Consider the following 23,781-nt stretch of genomic DNA (forward strand, 5'->3'; position numbering starts at 1 on the left):
TTCATTATAAAAACAAATCTATCTGCAACATAATTTCATTATTTTCAATTCGCAAAATGAGTTATCATAATAGTTAATTTTCGAAATTGAATTTTAATTATTAATACAAAACTTTATAGCACACAATTCATGTAATTTACTGTTTTATTATAGATACTAAGCTACGCATGGGGTGTAGTTATAACAGCTGTTAAGCAATTATCGTAAAATTACAACACTCATGACAATATAATGAAGACAGCTCTACGATATTGCTGTCTTCATTTTAATGTAGCGACTATTGAACACACTATTACATTAAATTAATATTTGGTCATTTCGTTACTAAATATTATATTTTTATCTGTTTACTACTAATATTATCGCTATACTTTTAAAATGTCTACTATATTTTAGCAAATATAGTAATTTTCACATAAAAAACATAAGATAGAGCTCTATCTCTATCTATGCAGGTTAGAGTAAGCTCTATGATGATTTAATTGCAAAGTGTACATAGAGAAAATCTGATAATTAATGAGAATAAAGTAAAGAGAACAACTTATTCGGTGGCTTTATCACTCAGTAAATCTCTTAAAGGAAACTTGGCAAAAGGTAACAAGCATAATATAAAGGCGTTCAATGAAACGAAAAATAACACAGTATTTATTTATTCCAAAAATTCTCATGCATACCGCGGCATAGTTGGTCTTGCAGTTGTCGACATAGCTGCTTCCTTAATCCTTGCGTCTGCTTCATCTATGGTTTCTATTAACCGACAGGTGTCTTTGAAATCCACGTCATACCTGACTATCTTCTCGTAAAAGCGCATGAATGTATGCAGTTCTCTCCATTCGTTTGATTTCTTTTGCCCCTCCATTAATGATATTAGCTTTAGCTGTTCGTATCTGTAAAATAAGTATTAGGTTTTTTGCAAGCTTGCGTAAGCTAGATATATAAGAAACTATGCTAGCTAGAAACCTTATTGTAGGGAGGAAATGCATGATTTTTATTTTATTGTAAAGTTTAGGTTAGGTCTCCGTCCATACACATTGCAATAAGTTACTAAGCACGATAGCTTCATAGGGGATATGATATTTTATAATCGGAAATAGGTCATCTTCGCATTTTCAGGGTCTTTCCTTATCCATACTATTATAAATGCGAAAGTAACTCTGTCTGCCTGTCTGTTACTCAATCACGCCTAAACTACTGAACCAATTTTCATGAAATTTGGTATGGAGATATTTCGATACCTGGGAAAGGACATAGGCTACTTTTTATCCTGTGAAAATGACGCCATCCCGGAAATCCCACGGCAACAGGAACTATGCGGGTTTTTCTTTGACTGCGCGGGCGAAGCCACGGGCGGAAACCTAGTAAATAATAAGGCATTTTCGGACACATATTAAACCTTAATCTTGGGTATTAAAAAAGGACAACTTTTAAAAGGATACCATTAAATCTACCTATAAATAGCTATTAACATTTTTCTTACTTACCACCTCAAAAAATATTTCTTAAAACTATAGTCACCTGATCCTCCTCAATCGATTGAACAAGTACCCCATTTGATATCGTCTATCATGCCGGAATGTTCGCTTCTGTTCGATACACTTCTTCACGTGGTATCTCGCGTGGATCAGGAATTGTAACGTTGTGTTCTCTAGTTTGTATCTCTTTACGTATTCTAGTTTTTCCGGCCTGTCGTCTGGGTCTGTGTAGCCGATCCATTTGTTACCGTAGTACCTGTATAATTTTACAGATATTTAATGTTTACATTTAGAATAATATATGAAACCTTTCTATATGTATGTACATAACGCTTTCACGCATAAAAATATGTAATTTATCTGTGGATAATATTTTTAGTTACGCAGTTACACCTGTATCTATATTGTTGTTTAATTCTTTAGTGCTCTACTATTAGTTATTTCAAACACAAGTGATAACTGCGTTAAAAACAACCGACTTCAAACTTGCACTTGCAACATTTACAAATACAGACAAAAATGCTCATAAAATAAAAACTATTAGGCCTATCCGAATAAAATTTTTATGGGACCAATTCGACACCATCCCGCATCGAACAAAAAAAGAATCACGTAAATCGGTTCAGAAACCTCGGAGTAATCGGTGTACATACATAAAAAAAAAAAACATACCGGCCGAATTGATAACCTCCTCCTTTTTTTGAAGTCGGTTAAATAAAGACTATTAGTATCAAATATGATACTTGTAGGATACGTCACACACATAATAAATACACTGTACTTGTAGGATATTAACACAATTCTTGGAGGTTTAAGGGGTCAGATTTGTGTTTTGATTTCAGATCAAGCCTGCGCAATGCACGGGACCGGCTATTATATTCCTGTTAGAAGGGTTACGTACGATCACGCTATTTAATATAATTTCCACAATAAACACCTATACTTAAGTGCATAAATCGAAACGTAAATATGAAGTATTAAAAAAGCTCTACAAATCGTAGACACTCTTATATCTAAAGTGAAGTCCCGGGTCCCCTAGTGGGGTAAGGGGCAGATGCATTATTCCTACATTTGTTTGATCGATTTTCTTTAGGGACAAGTAGTTGATCAACCTTCTGTGTCCTGCCAGACCGAGATATTTTTTTCTTCGTCTCCACTGAGAATCGAACCCAGGACCCCTCGGTTCTACGCTCACGCGTCAACCACTGTACCAAGGAGGCGGTCAGACACTCTTATATCCTAATTACTATTTGATATTACGACTGTTACTATAGAAGTCCTTAAAACTGTAGGTATAACATATTAATATAAAGACTATTCTACATTCAGCAAAACAAGAATAAGAATATACGCGTTACTTATGAAAGAGCCACGTTACCCTGACCTAAATTAGCCGCGAATATGCGGTCTCAACTATCTAGTCATTTGCCCACATTTACGTATTCGAAATAAGATACAATGAAGGAAGTAAGAATAAGAATACGGGGTATAATGAACGACATAATGTTTTCTTGGTTTGGTTTTATGAGGGTATTATTAAGGCCATAAAGTGCTATATGGCAGGTTTCTGAATCGAGTATTTGGCGTTAAGAACGTGACAAACCCCTTAAATGCTGCTTAAATATTTTCTTGTGTGTGACATAGTAAGCTTTCTCAAATATTTATCAAACCAATTCTCAATTCAGACAAGCAACGGGCTAAGTAGGTATTTAATACTAGAAACGTAGACATATTTTGTAAGCGTAATTCTGTCTCTCTGCTCGTGAAATTTTTTAAACAAAATTAGTTTAATTTTTCAGTAAATATTGATAACAAATAAAAACTACATAAAAGCTTACCTCCTAGTGAGATTAGTAACACCTTCATTCAATTCATTAAACTCAGTTATTTCGAATGCTTTGTCTGAAGTAATCGGATCTAAATTTCTTAACAAAATCGGAAGATCATTGAATGAATCATCCTCTTGATAATTATCGAAATTTATGTTTTCTGTTTTATTTGCGTTCATATCATTTTCAACTGGTAGGAATAAGTCATCGAATTTAGGTATTTCTCCAAATACTAGCTCATCTATGTCGATTTCGTTGTCACGGTAAATAATAATTGGTTCTGCTTCAGCTGAATGAATAAATTAAATTAGGGATATATGAGAATTTGTAACTAATTCTAATTTGGGACAGAACATGTTCATGCTGAAACAAAATGTACTGAATCTTTCAAGACATTAAGCCTTCATACTTGCTTCGTACTTAATAATATTTCACCTATTATTAATTCCATCTACCATTTTTTTAGAGACTGTTGTCTTATTCAATATAACATACGGTCTACTAACTTTCCACCCGCAGCTTCGCCCGCGCAGTCAAAGAAAAATCCGCATAGTTCCCGTACCCGTGGGATTTCAGGGATAAAACCTATCCTATTTCCCGGGGTAAAAAGTATCCTATGTCCTTTCTCGGGTATCAAAATATCTCTATACAAAATTTCATGCAAATTGGTTCAGTACCTAGTTAAGGCGTGATTGAGTAACATACAGACAGACAGAGTTACTTTCGCATTTATAATATTAGTATGGATTATGTTAACGGACCAGATTACCAATCCTACTGCTTGAGAAATCAGCGGCCTCCCATGCAATATGCTTACTAGTGTTGCCCAAATTCAGTCTTGGTCTTGCAGTCTTGGTCTTGTTCTTGCGTTTTTGCAAGACCAAGACCAAGAACAAGACCGCGTATTTTTAGCAAGACCAAGACCAAGACTGACCGTGCAAGACTTGAGCAAGAACAAGACATAGCCTGCAAGACTCTTGCGTCTTGCAGCTAGGACTTTGATTTTTCGAATTTCTTATCAAATCTTCAGTTATTTATTAATCTGCTTGATCTTTACCATGGCTATGTTAATTCAAGCTCACAATGTTCCAATTGTAATACGTTTTTCTAAGATTTAAAGTAAACTTTAATAAATAGTAATACCTAGACTAATAGGTAATTGCAAGACTTGCAAGACTCTTGCTGCAAGACCAAGACCAAGACCAAGACTGAGAGCGCAAGACCAAGACCAGGTGTATTGGCGCAAGACCAAGACCAAGACCAAGACCAGGTGTATTGGCGCAAGACCAAGACCAAGACTGGCTAAGTCTTGTCTTGTTCTTGCATTTGGGCAACACTAATGCTTACCGTCAACTGACATATTTCCCTTTGCCACCCCCTCTTGATCTATACAATATACAAAATGCATACATTTGAGTAAAAGAATAACGCAAAGCATGTTAACTCATTTTAAACACTATTAAATGTGGATAAAGTCGTAAACAAGCGGAAAATTGAAATTTTATGAACCGTTAAACGATGGATTATGCTGTTATTTGTATTTTATACAAGTTTAACGATATACTTATGCTCGAAGTAATTATTATTAATTTTAATGTTCAATAGTTTTATTTGCCACTTCTTACCATATAATATGTCCTGTAAAATACTAATAAATGTTTTGTTTATATATTGTTTGTTTTTGTTGTTTTTAACCTATGTTCCCAAAACTACGGAAAGTTTTCGAATCATACCTTATTTACTAATGGTGCTTATAGTAGAGATAATAAACACATGAAATAAATATACATTTGAGAAAAACAACACATTAAATATTGATATAACAAATGCGAAAGTTTGTAAATGTGTTTATTCCACAAATTATTCGCATCATTGCCTAAGAATAGTTTTGCAAATACAAATAGAGATCGGGAAGTTAAATAGTCCGCTTTTATCTCTGGAAACCATCACTATACTTTGAGGAAAACTCTTATGGCTGGTTTACACGTACTAAGTTGATACCTACGTAGATAACAAAATTTTACCTAATTAACCGACTTCAAAAAAAGGAGGAGGTTATCAATTCGGACGGTATGTTTTTTTTATGTATGTACACCGATTGCTCCGAGGTTTCTGAACCGATTTACGTGATTTTTTTTTGTTCGATGCGGGATTGTGTCGAATTGGTCCCATAAAAATTTTATTCGGATAGGCCCAGTAGTTTTTATTTTATGAGCATTTTTGTCTGTATTTGTAAATGTTGCAAGTGCAAGTTTGAAGTCGGTTGTTTTTAACGCAGTTATCACTTGTTTTAAGTGATTTATTTACTTTTATGTTTAACTTGTAACTTGCTACTAAATTGTCTTTACACGCAATTAATCGCTTAAAATTTAGTTCGTGTAAACCTATCTATATGTATTTATATACTATTATTATAAAGAGGAAAAGTTTGTATGTATGGTTTTCACGCATAAACTACTGGACCGATTTTGATGAAATTTGGCGCAGACAATCTTTAGACCCTGTTATAGAACATAGGCTACCATTTATTGCGAAATGTACCACGGGCGAAGCCGGGGAGGACCGCTAGTTATAAACAACTTCGTTAAGCTACTCTTTAATAACAAGTGAGAAGTTACGTTTTTAATTTGTAAATTAAGAATGAACAGGAGTTTGTGACACATAAACGCGTTGGATTGATTTCGTGCATCAGTAGAAGCTAACATTTTCAATGCTCTATTTTTAGATTTTTCCCAATGTTGAAATTCACTTTAATCTTATAACATTCATTAAGCGTACAGTTAGTATAAATTTTTTGTTTTGGATGTATGCATTAAATAAAGTAAAAAAAATGTGTGCGTGTACTAGTGTACACACGTAAGAAGTGACTTCTTTATGACCTTATTTTTTAAAAAAATATTTACTATATGCAAATTTACAGAAATACGTCGAATCACGCGTGGTAGGGATAAGAAAAACATGGCGCGTAACGGAAAAATGTCACGCGTAACGAAAAAATGTTACACTAAATTTTTTTCCAACCCCGATACGAAGTTTCACTTCAAAAATAAAAACACAATATTATTTAATCCAATTAGTTATTTAATCAACAAATTTCCACGCCTCCTTTCTATTCGTCAAAACTTGATTGAGCATCCTTTCACAGTTTACATCATTTAGTATTATTAAATCGACAAGCAATTCGACGTCGAACCATAAATTGATGACTCTCTCATACGCCTCTAATATTTCTAAAAGCGGCCATCTGGAATGCTTCAAACGCGTGTGAAAGCAACTCATAAATGCCTTCGTAGTAAACCTCGCAAAGGTCTTGCAAGCTTGATCTGTTTTACTCATGAGAAAACCCATTTTGTAAAGGGAGTTTTGGTTATATCTCGGGCGTATCTCTTGCATAATTGCCATTTTGTTTCTTGCTTGGTATATTGCCTGTTTCATCAGCTCTATGAATCGTCTGTTGAGACTGAACCTGTCGTAAGTATAGGCAACTGAGCCCCCAGGAGGTTCCCAGCGACGGCCATCTTGCAACATTTTGATAAAGGTATCATTCGTAGGTTCCCATCGTCTTCCGTCTTTAAGAATTAGCTTCGGATCTCCTTTGGGTACTTTTAGTGACAGAAGCTCATCTGTTTGGTCTATGGATTTGAATATAGATTCGAATTCATCTCCTAGAGTATTCTTAATTCCCTTTTTAGCGTTTTCCTTTGATATTTCTTCCCAAACACGCGTTGGATTAAATTTATTTAAGTAGTCTTTGAAGGACCAATTGGACCAGCTTGCCGTGGTGGTGTTAGAGAAAGTAATTCCTGATTCTGTTGTAACATTATTCGATTGTGACTGTGTAGTGATTATCAGAATAATTACCATGAAATTGTCTGAAATCGATTTTTAACGTGTTTTACATAGTTCATTTTAAAGCAATATATAACGAAGTAGTATATTAATTATGCTCTATACTTACTAGACCAATAATAAACTTAAAAGTATTAAATTATAAAAAGCACTTACAAAACGACATCATATTAAAAATGCATTATTCCATTACTTGGTTTTGCGGTTACCGGCAACTGGTATGGACATTGTAATAAATTATTATTTTAATGTGAAAATTAATCGACAATTTAAATAGAGATTTTATAGTGCATTAAAATGTTGAATTGTATTTAAAATATCTAACATACAGAAACAAAATATTCAAGAAAAGTCCTTGGATACATAACTCGTGTTATTTATCAGTTAATATTATTTTTCCATATAATATGTACCCTTTATTAATGATAAATTATAATAATACATTATGTTGTTCCCTTAGTTCAATGAAATTATGTCCTAGTTTTATCCTATGTGTTAAATATAGAGTATCTATTATATATTAATCGTTTGATAGAATATAAAACATTTATATTTGCATAATATATAACATAATATGAGGCAGATTTCATTTTCCGTTTTTTATTGCAAAATATTTTTTTAGTCAATATATTTAGGTACAGGAAGTTTTCCGCGCGCACATTTAACTATGCCTAAATAAGTTTCTGTTTGAAAACCTTAAATAAGTGGATTTATGTAACTTTTCTCTTATTACTGTAATAAGATTGTAACTCTATTATTTTTTTTATTTGTTTAACATTCGAATACTGTTTGATATTTCATTAATACAGAATTATTCGTCACCGCAGCCAATACTCAGGCGAACTCATATTTTATTTGAAAAATATAAGTTGGTCAAACATGACCCACACTCGTCGGTGTCCATCCTTTTCTAACCACTGCCTTTATTGATTTACTGTCTCTGTTGCACCAACCCCTCAAACCGTCATGGATTATGTTAGTAGTAGATACGAATGATGGTATGAAATGAATTTGTTTGTAGAGAGACAGAGCTAAGTCCATTTAGGTATGTTATTATGTACTTTACATTCTAATGTATGTTTTAAACTTATTATGTGAAAGTTTCTATTCATACAATAGTATACTTAGAGTTTTTATGTAAAGTTTGTTGTTATTATTTTCAATTAAAAACCTACTTATTTTTTATTAAAAATGAAATTAATTTTAATTTATTATTAACATTTAAAACGTTTTCATTTCATAATTTGTCTGTATCTTCAAACAAAAAATAACGTATACGAATGGTCTGCACACAGCATCCTGCCAAACTCTACATCTATTCCCCCATACTCTTTGACCCGTAGTATCGAAACGTAAGATTTTCCCACCCCTCTTTTCCCAGTGTTACACAGCACGCCCCACGAATAGCACGTGCTAGTAATATAATCGATGTATAAACACGAACAAAATGTAACCAAAAACGGTATGCGGTCACGCGAGTCCCGATCGAGCACGCCATGTTCCAAAATGCAGATATATTGCTAACATTTTGTGTTAAAGTATTGAAGTCATTAGTGGTTTTGGATGTTCAACTAATATTCTAAGTACAGGTGAGTCGGTAACAAGGCCCTTTTTGATTACAACGGTCTTCATTTCGCTTCAAAAATAGCCGTAATACGCTTCAATGTATTCTTTAATTGTTTTTTTAAATGAAGAGAACGTTAATTAAAAGACCGCGAAGTGCTTTTATTGTGATGTTAATTAAGAACTGCATATATGTGTATAAAATTATTTATTGCTGTACGGCATCATACATTGTTGTATCCAACGTGCAAACTATATATCAAAGATAAATAATTTATTCGTCTTTTATATATAATTTATAAAACAATTATTATGTTATTGTTGCGAAAGTTATAGATCTTTATGGCTTCATCATACACATTGTTGAATTTATGGCATTGGCCAGGTGGTTTTTAAACTGAGTTATAGCTTATAGAATATTGACAAAATGTAGATATTGGTCACAAATATAACTAAATTAGTGCATAATATAGGTCAGATAATTATTATTCTAGGAATTTTTTATATTTATAATTTAAAGGTAGAAATTCCTAGAAACCTTTGAACTTATCATTTATATTTTTATAACCATAACATATTTATACTAATTAATAACTAAAAGAGCTCATAAATGAGACTAGTACAAGGATTTTTTTACGTTATATCGATCTAGGAATAACTAAATGCTAAATTAGGTTTCAACACCTCGTAAAAAAGGACGGAGCAATGCGGTCCTTTGAGAATTAAAATTCAACAGTAGTTCCTGCCCTAGAGAGTTTTCACAATATAGTTAAGTAATGCTAGAGTTACTAGCGTCGTTTTTATGTAGTGTTATTTAGAAGAATACTAAAAACTTACAAAACATAAGATTAGTTTAAAAACTGCGTTTTTGTGTTTAAATTGCATCTTTTCTTTCTAGGATTAGGATTATTTTTTAATTTTAGTGTTTACTCTATTTTGGGTTGTTATTTATACGTCAAATATTTATAATACATAACGTATATTAGAAATTCGACAATTAATTATTATATATTTCTTATTATATACAAATTACAAATAATAATTATATCGTATGTTTTGATGATGATTATTTTCTCTTGATGTTTAAAAGTGTGAATATTTTAAAGTATCTTCGTAGCACATTGATGATTTATTTAACAGAATTAAAAAGGTTTTCATCTCAAAGCGTATTTTTTGTACCTATATCTTTTAACTGGGTCAACCAGATTCAATAGACGCCAGGTAGGTTTAGATTCTTTATTTTTAAAAGGGTTTTTATTGTGTAGAATAGATTATAGATAAGGTTATTTTTAACTGTTTTTTTATTTTATTTAAAAATGTATTGAATAACGTGCCATTTTAAGTGGCATGAAGTTTTTGGTGTTCATAATAAAAGTAAAATTTTTAGTGTTTTTAATAGTTATGTTTGTAGAGTTTTAAAGGTGTTTTAATTGGTCAATATTTTTGATAGTGCGATTTATAGAAATACGTCATGAATAAATATTGATTTTGGTATAGGTAAAACACTCATTAATGCTTCTTTGTTTTTTGTTCGGTTAACAGTCACATTTATTTGTTTATCCTATCTAAAATAAATTTACTATATAATGTTAGTAATATATTACTGATTATGATTATGATAACAATATGTCGCTCAATGTGGGTGTAAGGAAATTTAGAACTTTTTTTCGGGATTAAATAGGAAGGCCTATTTTGACAAAAGTTTTATCATCAAATTATTACAATCAAACCCGTTATCTTGACATTTAATTGAGTTTAGTTTGTGTTTGATAAACACGCGAGATTAACGTAATACATGACCTTTTGTATTGTAGGTAAACAATCGAATCGATTTTATAGCCAAAGGGTCTCTACGCTAAATGTCTGGTTTATTTAAGGCCTTCACAAACACCTTCACAAATCTCAATACAAATTCATGTTTTTGTTGGGAACTGAAGCATTATATTTGTGGTATAAAATAATATTGAATATAAGTGATTTAATTTTTTACTTGAATGTTGAAATTAAAATTATTTATTGCGCATTTTATTCGTCTATTCTATCAAACATAAATCGCACTACAATTGTTATAAGTATTTATATTTTATTTTAACCCTCTTGTTAGTTATTGTTTAATTAATCACACCTGCTTTCCCTGGTTTCGTTGAGGCAGGATTTTTCTTTGTTAGATTAAAGTAAAAGGGTTTGTTATAATTCCAATACAAATTAAACAAACGAAAAATTGTCACAATCCGTTCCGCCGTAATTTTTTATTTTTAAATGGTTCAACTAACACGACTTTCTTTGAAGTTAATAATAATATATCATGCCAAAACAATGTTTGTATGTCCTTAACTTAAGTTAATCCCAAATAATAATCCCTTAAAATGAAACAAACGCTAACGCTACGGGAATTGATCGTAATGTATAATCCTCGTAGACGTTTGCTACGGATTTCGTAGACTTCTACGTATCTACGACGAAGCTCAAATCTTAAATTATTTTCCATTTATATTGTAACATTTGCTTTTGAATAGAATAAAATAAAAATGAATTTAACTTAGGATTATGTGCAATGTGTATCTTTACGAAATGTGTATCTTTGCATTTATAATTAGTTAGAAACCCATTATGTACGTAGTAATATTTTTTTCAATATACGTACATTATACGTAGTGGTAATACTACAGTACATTTCGTTTTAAGGTTATTTCTACTGCGTCAATATACACTTAGATTATACGGTTACTTTTACCATGGTTATTACTGTCCCATGCAACTTCGTATGCTGTATTTTTTTGTCTTTCTCAATAGGAAACGGGAATGGTGGACGCCGGCTGTAATTCCTGTAATTCCTCAGCCTTCTTTAATAAATGCACTATGAAAAAAAATCACTTTAAACCTAGATTGTCATACAAACATACAAACTCTTCACCTTTTTAACACAATAAATAAACGGGTTCAAGGGTCATTATGGGATTGTTATTTTGCAAATAGTACAAATGAAGGCCACTTTGAAAGGTACAAGGGTTATAAGAATTATATTAAATGTATTATCAAATATATTTCGTATAACGAACAACGCTTTTAACAATATGCACGTATGTATTTAAGAATCTTATTTTTAATGCACTGGCTATTCACAAAGTATTTTTAAAGTTAAGTTCAATATATCATCATGTAGAGTTCGATTTAACTTTAAAATGTGAATATAAAGCATAATCTACACTAATATTATAAAGAGGAAAACTTTGTTTGTTTGTTTGATTGTAATGAATAGGCTCATAAACTACTGGACCGATTTTAAAAATTCATTCACCATTCGAAAGCTACATTATCCACGAGTAACATAGGCTAGGTTTTATCCCAGAAATCCCACGGGAACGGGAACTATGCGGGTTTTTCTTTGAAAACGCGGGCGAAGCCGCAGGCGGAAAGCTAGTAATATTATATATTTATAAGGATTATGAGCAGTTTTATAAGCAATATTAATAATATAATATTTAAAGATGAAATACCTGTTAATTGAAATGCATTATTGGTTTTTAGTGTTACAGTTCGAAGAATATGTATTTTCATGAAATTATGAGCACATTCGCGGAATATCGATAATAATGTTAATTCATACGTAGAAGTTACTTACGCATTAAAAATATATAAATTGCTCTAAAGGGTCACCCGAGGTTATTTTTCAGTTCAATATTTGCCCAGATTTTAATACTAACACTAGTATAAGATTATACTATATGGGCTATGTGGCCTGAAATAAATTAATTTTATTTATTTATTATTTAATACGAAAAGATAATAGATAATTATTCAATTTTGTTGCAATCGTTTAAAAGTTTGTACATACATACATTTTCGCGATAGGTAGGTACATATTATTGTATATATGTTTGCTTATTTATGTATGTAATAACTTGAGACAACTTAATTTGTAAAAAAATCTATAAGATAACTTTTACATAATTAAAAATGCTGTTTCTAGAAAAATCTCGTATGAAGTGCAAGGATAACATAAGAGCACTTCCAAAGATCTTCACCAAAACAACGAGAAGAATTTGATAATCTGTACTCGTTCCATTCGTTGCATAAATCTTTTTTATAGGTGTCCCGGGAGCAGGGTTGCCACAGAAAAACATATAACCCATAAAATGCTGGGAGGTTAAAGTGTTGCCCGCTTATAATAAACAAGGATCTAATATATAAAGAAAATTGAGTCTCGTAAGCCCCAGGGGTCCAAACCAGACAGTGTACATTAGGATTTAAAGTATGCTTTAGAGTAAGAAAGTTTTATTACATACGTAAAAGGTAGATATAGTTTAAAATTACTTCTTTTTACGGTACAACATTCAAAAGTTCTTGTAATTGTTAATTTTTGCGCACCGACTGCAGACATTGGGAACAATATCCATCAGAATATATTATACTAATTGTGATGAATTGGAAGCTATATTATGATAAAGATGTAGATATTGAAACATTTTAAATTTTTTAATGGAGATAAATGTGTGGTCTGATATAAAGTTTTACACTGCACCTCTGTTAAGTCCGGTCTGATTCGAATAAAACAGAAAATAATGTTACCTATGTCATTTCGGGCCGCCTCCTTGGTACTGTGGTTGACGCGCGAGCGTGGAACGGAGGGGTCCTGGGTTCGATTCCCGGTGGAGACGAAGAAAAAAAATGTCTCGGTCTGGCAGGACACAGAAGGATGATCACCTACTTGTCCCTAAAGAAAATCGATCAGTGAAACAGATGTATAATGCATCTGCCCCTTACCCCACTACGGGGACATGGGACTTCACTTTATATGTCATTTCGGAACAATATAGCTTTTTTCTCGTAGAATTTTCAAACAAAAAAAAATATATTAATTAAAAGCATTATCCAGATCTAGGTATATTGGGTAGAATTGTTGATAGTTAATATGATATATCATATTTTGTTAGTACTTTTATGAAATAAGAAGGTAATTTACTTTTACAATTCAAGACACAGTTCCTAGTTTTAACCACGCGGAACCCCTTTGTAATACCATCTAATATCGAATCTTGCTCGTTATTGAATTAATTATATAAAATGCTCAAAGAATTATTAATTTTCTCAAGAGCCATTGAGCTTATGGCTCTTTATATTTTTAATTGGACCGAGATTGTGGATGAGGTAACGGAAAATTGTTATTAAGGTTTGTCTCGTTGAAATGACTTTAGTTAATTATAGGAGTGTTCGTATTTTCTAGATTTTTCTTGTATAAGAAACTATACAAAGGATTTGTTGGTAATTGTATTATTAACCGACTTCAAAAAAAGGAGAAGGTTATCAATTCGGCCGGTATGTTTTTTTTTATGTATGTACACCGATTACTCCGAGGTTTCTGAACCGATTTACGTGATTCTTTTTTTGATCGATGCGGGATGGTGTCAAATTGGTCCTATAAAAATTTTATTCGGATAGGCCCAGAAGTTTTTATTTTATGAGCATTTTTGTTTGTATTTGTAAATGTTGCAAGTGCAAGTTTGAAGTCGGTTGTTTTTAACGCAGTTATCACTTGTTTAACGTATCATTACACTTAATTGCGGGGGTGGACTTTGGACTTTTCTCTTTTGAGAATGAAATGAATTGTTTTCTTTAATGCTTTTTGAGTAGAAGAGCTTCTTATAGTGTCAAGCGATCGCTGAGATCAGTCTTCAATTGGATTATGGATTCTTGTAGATATGAGTGTTTAAATAGAAATGCTATCGACAGATATAGGATTATGTGGATTATATCAATAAAATGGAGAGATAAATAAATTCTTAAGGAATATTGAAGTGGTATTTGGTATTTGATATTTTCTATAAATATTCTATTTATATAATTATTCATTCATTCATTCATTCATTCATTCATTTGATATTTGATATTTTCTATAAATTAAACTTTATATAAATTAAAGGGATTTTATTCGATTTTTGACATGTAACCCTACTTTCACACGGTTTCTTTACCGAATCGGTTTTTTGCAGTATTCGGTTTAGTGGTACAAAAAATCGATTCGGTAGAGAATACCAGGACAACGTGTGAACGGGGGGTAAAACATATTTTATATATTTTTACACATGATGGATAAAAACGGTCTAATCTCTTAGAACAAGTTTGATAAATGGATACAAGTTGCATAAATAATCCCAAACACCAAGCACAAAACCGTCGTAAATTCATAACTCGCAAACGAACAAAACATTCTAACATAATTAATGTGTCTTCATACCTACAGCTGGTTGTTTTTGCTGACCCATAATTTGTTTTAACTTTTTGGGTCAAAAACCTATTCATATTCAACACAAAGGCTGAATGATACTGGGCTATTGTTCATTAATGCATTGCTATTATATGGGAAATGTCAAATGTCGTGTCGAGTCATTGTAGGGCAGGTCCGGACTACATCTGGGTTGGGTTACCTAGAGAAACGTTTCGGAGAGACGGCGATTACGAATTAGTTCATTTAACGTTGTTTCTATTTATTGACGTGAAATATAAGCGTAGCACTTGAAAAGAGGTGTATTTAGGAGGAGTATTTAAAATAAGATATTGAAACACTTTGAATGAATATTAAGTTGATGTTGGTTTAATACAAATATCGGATATCAAAATTTAGCAAAATCGTTCTAAGGCACGACAGAATTTACAGAATTTACATTGTAATACAGGATCGGATTTCATCTCTATTGACCTTAGGAGAGTATGTACCTTAATATAATACATAAATAAATTTCACTGATTTGTTAAACTTCACTTCATATTAATGTTCTCATAATCAATTCATTTAAAATAGAACAAGTTAATAGTAGGGGAGCCCAGGATGCTAAATGTGGATTTACTCGAGCGTCACGGGAACCTATTAGAATTGGTAGATTAGACCATAGCGAGAAAAAAAGGTCCTATAATGTTTTCACTTTTAGCGGTGGGGAAGGGTTTTTTGTTTTTTTTTTAATTTAAAAAAGAAAAAAATTGGCTTGGAAATACTCAAGCGCGTTAGATATTGATATTTTGCATGCTCCAGGACGTCACTGAAAAATAGTATACGTTAATCTGACGATTTAAGTGGCGATTTAATCGCTATGAAGAAAGGGTAAAAAATTAAAGTAATATTATTCGAGCGCGTCAGATTAATATATGGGGGGGTTAATTACAATATAAGAAGTCCCCATTTCGCTAATCTGACGATTCGAGCTCAACCTTAGGGAATTATGGATTATTCAAATTTTCCAGCGGGGCCCCTGAGCGCACCCACCAACCATAACTGCTCATATTGACTAGAGGTACTAATGAATAGCTAAGGTACCGTCCCTTATAGTAATCTGACGCGCTCGAGTAAATCCCAAAATCCCCTCTTGGGCTCCCCTACTATAAGAAACGCGATGTAATAAAACCTAATTTGACCACTTACAACTGTCTATAATAGAGTTATTTAAACCTTGCATATAAACGCCATTTAAATAATAAAATTAAGACTCGAGTTAAAAGAGTAAAGAGCAAGACACAGAAACGCAGTCTGCATTTTAATTCTCAAGAACAATTTTATCATGAGTAATTTTAACGTTAAATAAGAATGAAGTCTTTTAAATAACGTTACATTTAGATTGCAAGACCACTGCACTACATTTCTCTTTATACTGAGTGGAGTGAGATGAATTTCTAACTTTGTATGTTAGAAATCTATCAATGAAAAGATTAAGAAAAGCACACCTATTTATTTTTCAAATAAAATACATTTAGCACTGAACACACTTATGTTATTCATATTAAAACATTTTAAAAGTGCATCTAAATAAAATTACAAGCATGATTGAGTTGAGTTATTGTAATCGCACCTTGTACTTTTTAAGCTATTGCATAGCTTCTATCGCAGGCCTTGAGCGCGGGGACTGAATCGAAAAATTCCGTAACGAAAAACCTAACGCTCCCCACTCCGACGGGCGGAGGTGTGGCTTGAAGGCATAGCATGCAATAGCTTTACCGTGGCAGTCCCCGAGTGCCACATGTCTTTTTTTTATTTTTTACAACAAGAAGTCACGTCTCAACTGTAAACCTTACATTTTCCCTATTGGGATATAGTCTTAACTCTCAAACGTACACTGTAAAATTCATTCACATAAAACAGTCTGGTTTAAATTATGTATACGCTTTACCTTTGAAGGTGTTGTGTAGAACACAGAACCTCACGCCAGCTTCCATTTAAAATTCCTTTTGCTGTACTATTCGACCTCTTTTATCTTGATTCAGTTTCACATTAGCACTAGATCGGAAATGCAATAGTATTTGTCTATTTTTTCCAGGTACATAAATAAATAAATAAAATAAATATATTAATATTTCGGGACAATTTTCACACACGGCACGATCTGATCCCTTATTAAGCTTTCGCTTGTGTTATGGAAACCAGATGGCTGATAAAATACATATATAATTTTAAATAAATACTTATATAGATAATTAACACCCAGACGCAGAGCAAACATCTATGTTCATCACACAAATATTTGCCCCAGGTGGGAATCGAACCCACGACCTGTGGCTTGGAAGGCAGTAAATATATTGCAATATCTGGGATTAATGCAATAATTAAATTAAATGGTAATGAGTATATTAATAGAAGTATTGAATTACATAGAAGTATTATGTGGATGAATGAAGGAAAGAAAATGAGTGGTATTTCAAACATAAACGTGAAAAGACAATAACGATTACATACTAATGATTTCTATTATATGAAAAAATTAAAATAAATCAATCGCTTATATTTAAATTAAAGTATTAATTATGTTTATAATAAAATTATATACAAATCGAATGTATCTCAAATCCATCCCTGTAATGTCATCCGAATACAGGGTGGTCTATAGCCGTCCATTAACTTTTTGCGAGGCTCGTTTCGGTCTCGAATGCTTTTCCGGACACCCTGTATTAGCTTTTATTACCTAAGTTTCATCTGCTTTTTAACGGGAATATGCGTTTATTTAATGTGTCACGTGAACACGAAAAGTGGAAAAAATAAATAAAACAGATGCATTTATACATCATTTATACATGTATAATTCGATCTTTTGTAGAAGATAATTTTCAAAAGTATTGGGAGGATAAATATTATTGAGGAATTCTTACTTTAATTGATATAAGTATTAGCAGTTTTTAAGATATTCAAAGATGAATTTCTTGTTACTTAATTGTTTATGTAAGTTGCTGTTGCCCGCAGCTTCGCTTGCGTGGAAAAGATAAATTTTCATGGTATAAGTTTACATCCCCTACTTTACCCCATATTATGACATCTACCTGCATGCCAAATTTCAGCCCGATATGTCCAGTGGTTTGGGCTGTGCGTTGATAGACCACTATATCAGTCACCTTTGAGTTTTATATATAGATAAATAATATAATAGTAATAATATGTAATAGTAGTAATATGATTTGACACAACTACCTTTACCTTACCATCGGGTTGTCTGGCAGAAATCGCTTACAGCGATAAGACCGCCCTCTGTACATGTTATTACTTGTATGGCTCTTAGTTTATAATCCTGTATTAATTGTGCAATAAAGGATTTTTCATTCATTCATTCATTCATTCATAATAACGATTTAATTAAGGGGATCCTAAATACTTTTATTCACGTGGGATACGAGAAGGAGTATTTAAAAGGAACCGACAACATGTCGTTAAAGTGGGCATCCACAAAACATATACAATATGATTTGATTTATATCGACCATTGACCTTTTATGCATGAAAAAATAAATACACAGCAAATACACAGGGTGTTTAAATAATAAACAAACAAAACGTTGCACACAGAATTTGCATAATATTAATTTTAATTTGTTGTTTCCGCTGCCAACTTGCATAGAGTCCGCGTTCCGAATGTCTTGTATAATAAACTACATTAGCATTGCGTTTGTGCATTTCATTTATTTATTACGCTATTTGCTGATAAAATAGCATACTGTAGATTGAATTAAATTTAATTCCTAGATACAAGATGACTCTACGTTGTTTTATTCTGATACTAGCTTTCCACCCGCAGCTTAACCCGCGCAGCCAAGTAAAACCCGCATAGTTTCCGTTCCCGTGGGATTTCCGGGATAAAACCTATCCTATTCCCCGGGGTAAAAAGTAGCCTATGTCCTTTCTCGGGTATCAAAATATCTCTGTACCAAATTTCATGCAAAATGGTTCAGTAGTTAAGGCGTGATTGAGTAACAGACAGACAGACAGAGTTACTTTCGAATTTATAATATACCTAAGTATGGATATGCATTAAAATTACAGACTACTTCCTTTTCCGAGTTCCCCGAGGACTGTTATTACAGTTTTATTACTTTTGTAGAAATAGTGTATCATTTTTTTATTACTTTAAGAATTACATAAAAATTAAAACAATTATATGTATAGTTATAAATGTTATTTTTATTCAAAGAATCAATCTATTTCTACTTATTTCATGAATATTACGTGTAATACACGTCTTCGAATCTTCTTTGAACTCATTTAAATAATTTTCCAAATCGGCATAAAATATGTTAACACGAAAAAGGCAAAAATTTTTTGACGTGACAACGTCTTATAATTCGATAAAGCCGGCTGTACGCACGAAAAAACATGACTCATGCGGCGTTACCTCGCTCTGACTCATCTGAGGCGTTCCATGTAAGGCTTGAAGTGCGAGCGAGAGCGCGGAACGAGCGACAAAGAAGCACAATCGGACGTTGTCACGTTCAATTATCGTCAGTAAACTGACTTTACAGACAACCAATTTTTTTCAAGTCCATTAGTAAAAATGCTAACGGAAAATATGTCCATGTTATTCACTAGTCCATTATCTGCTATATTCATTGCTGAAATATCGCATTTTTCAAGCATTCTCACAGATAAATCATTCTTGGACAAATGGATACAAAGAAAATGGCGGTTATTGATAAATAGAGGTTCTCAGGACCGACATTATTAATCTTTAGCCGATTATTTACAAATGTTTGTCTATTAAGAGCTAATCCAAAGAAATATGTAATAAAAGAAATGATAAACCTTTGTGATATCGAGCATGTTATAGATAAGTAAATGCCGTCTTTATACAAATAAAATAATGCTTTTATTATTTAAAACGAATATGAACTGTTTTTCATTTTTATTATATTCATAAATTTACTTTTACAAATTAATTTAAATTTACTAAATTATTTTATTAATAAACATCCTTAAATGTAATAGTTTATTTACTAATCTTTCGATATATTTCTGCATTATAATTTTTTGTTATGATCAAAATCATTCTTATGTTAATTCAAAACCACTCGGACATAAAAAGTTCAATAAAATCACCAAATTAAACATTAGAGTTAAAAATTTGTCAAACGTTATTAGCACAGATAAAACACGAATATCCTATTAGCACAGATAAACGAGTAACATGCATAACGCTCGATGTATCGTTTTCAAATCGATTAATCTCTATTAATCGAGTCCATCGCGAATCACTCCATCGGATAATCGATGCTGGTAACAGTAATTGATGTTCTAGATTGTGATCTCGTAAATCATGTGGGATATTGGTTATTATACTTTTACTAAAACTAACTATATTGATCCATTTTTTCTCTGTTTTAACTCCGAAAAGAAGGTTTGATTTGTTTAAAGCATCGTAGCACTTCACCTAACAGACAGCCTGACAGACAGACAGATAAATAGACAGAGATACTCTCGCAATTATATAATTAGTTAAGATAACATACATAAGAGTAAGATAACATAACATATTCAAAGCCGGAAGTTTAACTTCATTATACTTAATTATTAACAAAGGAAAACAGTAATGCCAGTAATCCCCACATCAGCAAAATATGTTGCAGGCTTAAATTCTGCAACACTGCTTTTTAGTATCGACCGTTAGGGTGTGGCCGTAAGCTTAAAATAAAAGAGATCAACAACATTAAAATTGAATACATAAAAACTCAGAGCATATACCTATAACGTTTATTGCAAAAATAATGAAGAAAAACCGGTGCCACAACTTATTTAAGCTTTTATAGCTGCCATCGTTCATATACTTTTTGTAATGTGTGTTTTTATTGTTCAAAATAAACTTAAATTTTTTTTAAAATTAGAATTGAATACATTTGAATAAAAAATAACTAGTAAGTAATTTAAATTAGTAACCTAATTTTCGGTTACATAATTTCATTACAAATGTAAAAATATAAAAAAAGACGTGTGGCACTCGGGGACTGCCGCGGTAAAGCTATTGCATGCTATGCCTTCAAGCCACACCTCCGAGCCCGTCGGAGTGGGTATAGTGAGGTTTTTCGTTACGGAATTTCTCGATTCGGTCCCCGCGCTCAAGGCCCGCGATAGAAGCTATGCAATAGCTTAAAAAAACTTGCCGATATAGTTGGTAGTTGATGTGCATAGTTTCATTGAAGATGTCTCATTTATAGAAAGTCTTTTTATATGCATCTGGTTCATAATATTTCATACAAGAATCATTTCCTGTACATATTTACAAGAGGTCAATCGATCAAAGATTATTTATATGATTGATCTACACGTGTGTGTTATTTTCTACCGTTAACTTTAGGTAGAAATTGCTTGCAATCCACTCTATATTACATTATTGCTTATAATGTAATATCATTACTCATATATGCATTTTCTAGTAGTCGGAGTATATGTTATATTATGACGTGGATGTAAAGAGATAGAGTTCCTCTAGAGAGTAAGTTAGATCTGGTTAGTGGCATCTACAAGCTTACATCAGGTTGTCACTTTATACGTACGTTCATCATGTTTTGGGCCTAATAATCTATACTAATATTAGAAATCTGAAGAGTTTGTTTGTTTGTTGGTTTGATTGCGCTAATCTCAGAACAATTACTGGTCTGATTTGATATAGCCCATTTATTGAGCAAAGCTATAAGGCTATATATGATCACACTAAGGCCATCAGGAGCGGAGCAATGAGGGTAAAACCGCAGGGCACAGCTACTGAATATATTATAATACTAGTGGTCCGCCCCGGCTTCGCCCGTGGTACATATTTCGCAATAAAAGGTATGCCCAGCCTTTGTCCTTTCTTGGGTATTAAAATATCTCCATACCAAATTTCATGCAAATTGGTTCAGTAGTTTAGGCGTGATTGAGTAACAGACAGACAGACAGAGTTACTTTCGCATTTATAATATTAGTATGGATTTAGTAATTGTATGGTTGTAAAAAAAATAATATCTATGATACAATTCAGACCTAGAAGGTTGTATGTTTAATAATGAAACTTTTTAAATGTACACGTGCGTGTAAGTAATGTTAAAGTCGTAGATTAAACTGAGTCGTACATAATTCACGCAGACGTCGAACAACTACCATTATCGAATTAATTGCATTATTAATTACATTTGCTCTACAATATAATATGTCGATCACTCATTTATTTGTGTTATAAAATTCGATCATTAATTTGTTTTTAATGATGGAAAGTAATCCACTTCCTTACTAAAATAATAGTGAAAATGTGTTTGATTGTTTGTCGTTATTCCAAGTCGTAACGGATTGATATTATGAACTCTTTGTAATTCGCAGGCTACGCTGCCATTTTATTAGTATAAAGCAGCTGCCTGCGACTTTACTTGTGTCTCACTCGAATATAAAGAAGTCGTGATTTCGTCTAGACCATAATAAATCTGATTATTTATATTTATATTATAATTATGTTTCAGCCAAATTTGTTTTTGCATGGTAAAGCTCTAACATTTTCACATCAATACAATTTTAAAATATGTGCAGTAATACAAATATTTCGTATACGAAAAATTCAAAATACGTCTGTATGATGTTTAAAGGTTAGATCCAAACTGTTGTTTCGTCCAATTTATTTCCAAAGCACTCCCAGTATTAGTCAGTGAGCTTTACAAACAATTGTATTTGTATGTGGCAAATACTCGTTCTATATACCTACATATTGCCAATGTTACATCGCCAATACTTCTTTCAATTCAACCGACGAAAAAGGAAAAAAACAAACATTAAAATGGTTCAATTTTCTGGAGCGAAAGGCGACGGAAAAAGGATGGTTCAATTTCACTTGGGAAAAACAAGAATCGGCGAGTGTGATCCGGTTTAATCTGGTTTAATCCGGATATCTATTATATTCTTTGGTATCGCGTCTTTAACTGGAAACGTCCTCGTTTAATTAATATTCCTATATTAATTAGTTTATAGATTGGTCGCAGATGAAGATTTTATACAGATTTAATGTAGGATTATATACGTATAATCTGGTATCGAATGAAAATATGCTAAATAAATTCTTATGTGTATTCTTATAGGGTATAAAATATTAAGACGTTTTTATAATTGCTATTGCAAATATGTATCTAATATCTAACATTAGTCTATACTAGATTTTGAACAGTGAGTGAAAAAGTAGTTAGTTCTTACGCGTTACATTCATAGAAAATCCACGTGACAAAACTCGTGTTATGGCTCGTAAAAGCTTGCAACACATTGTGGGAGTCACAGAAAGACCGCATAGTGAAGTTCGTGTCATTAAGCTGTCATGTTATGTAACCACACGTATTGTGGCAAATAAGAAAAGCCAGGATGCTTTTTGAAGTTGTACCTGTAAATGTATGGGTGTTTACAATGCAATAATTTCTGTAATCCTACTAATTTATATGCGAAAGTTTGTGAGTATGGACGTTTGCTACTCTTTCACGAGAAAAGGACTGGACAGATTTGGATGAAAGCAGGTAATACTGAAGTACAATACACAAGAGAGATAAAAATACTTGATTTTGTCCGTGGGTTCGTTCGCGGGTGAAACCACACGGCAAAAGTAGTAATAAATAAAAAAGTGTTCTGTATTGCCTTCTTAGATTATATTTTTATATATTATGATAATTGGCAATAAAAACACTTTTCACACGAGTAAACACTTATCACTATGTGTACTCAAATTACCCAACACATTATGGAATAGGTACGCAACATAATACACTCACCGGCACGGAATCTTGGCCACTGCAAATTTTTGCGTAAAATAGCACTATTTCTTTTC

At 32.3% G+C, this 23,781-nt stretch overlaps 1 protein-coding gene across 1 annotated transcript in view; it reads left to right on the plus strand.

Annotated features, from left to right (window-relative positions):
* Positions 1 to 8,556: 8,556 nt before the first annotated feature.
* LOC123694586 overlaps positions 8,557 to 23,781 on the plus strand; it is a 185,414-nt gene continuing 170,189 nt past the window's right edge. The window contains exon 1 of the mRNA XM_045640053.1: positions 8,557 to 8,739. The gene's annotated coding sequence lies outside the window, so the exon portion shown is untranslated. The remainder of the gene's footprint in view (positions 8,740 to 23,781) is intronic.

This window comes from Colias croceus, chromosome 9 (assembly GCF_905220415.1).
Source record: "Colias croceus chromosome 9, ilColCroc2.1".
Classification (NCBI taxonomy): domain Eukaryota; kingdom Metazoa; phylum Arthropoda; class Insecta; order Lepidoptera; family Pieridae; genus Colias; species Colias croceus.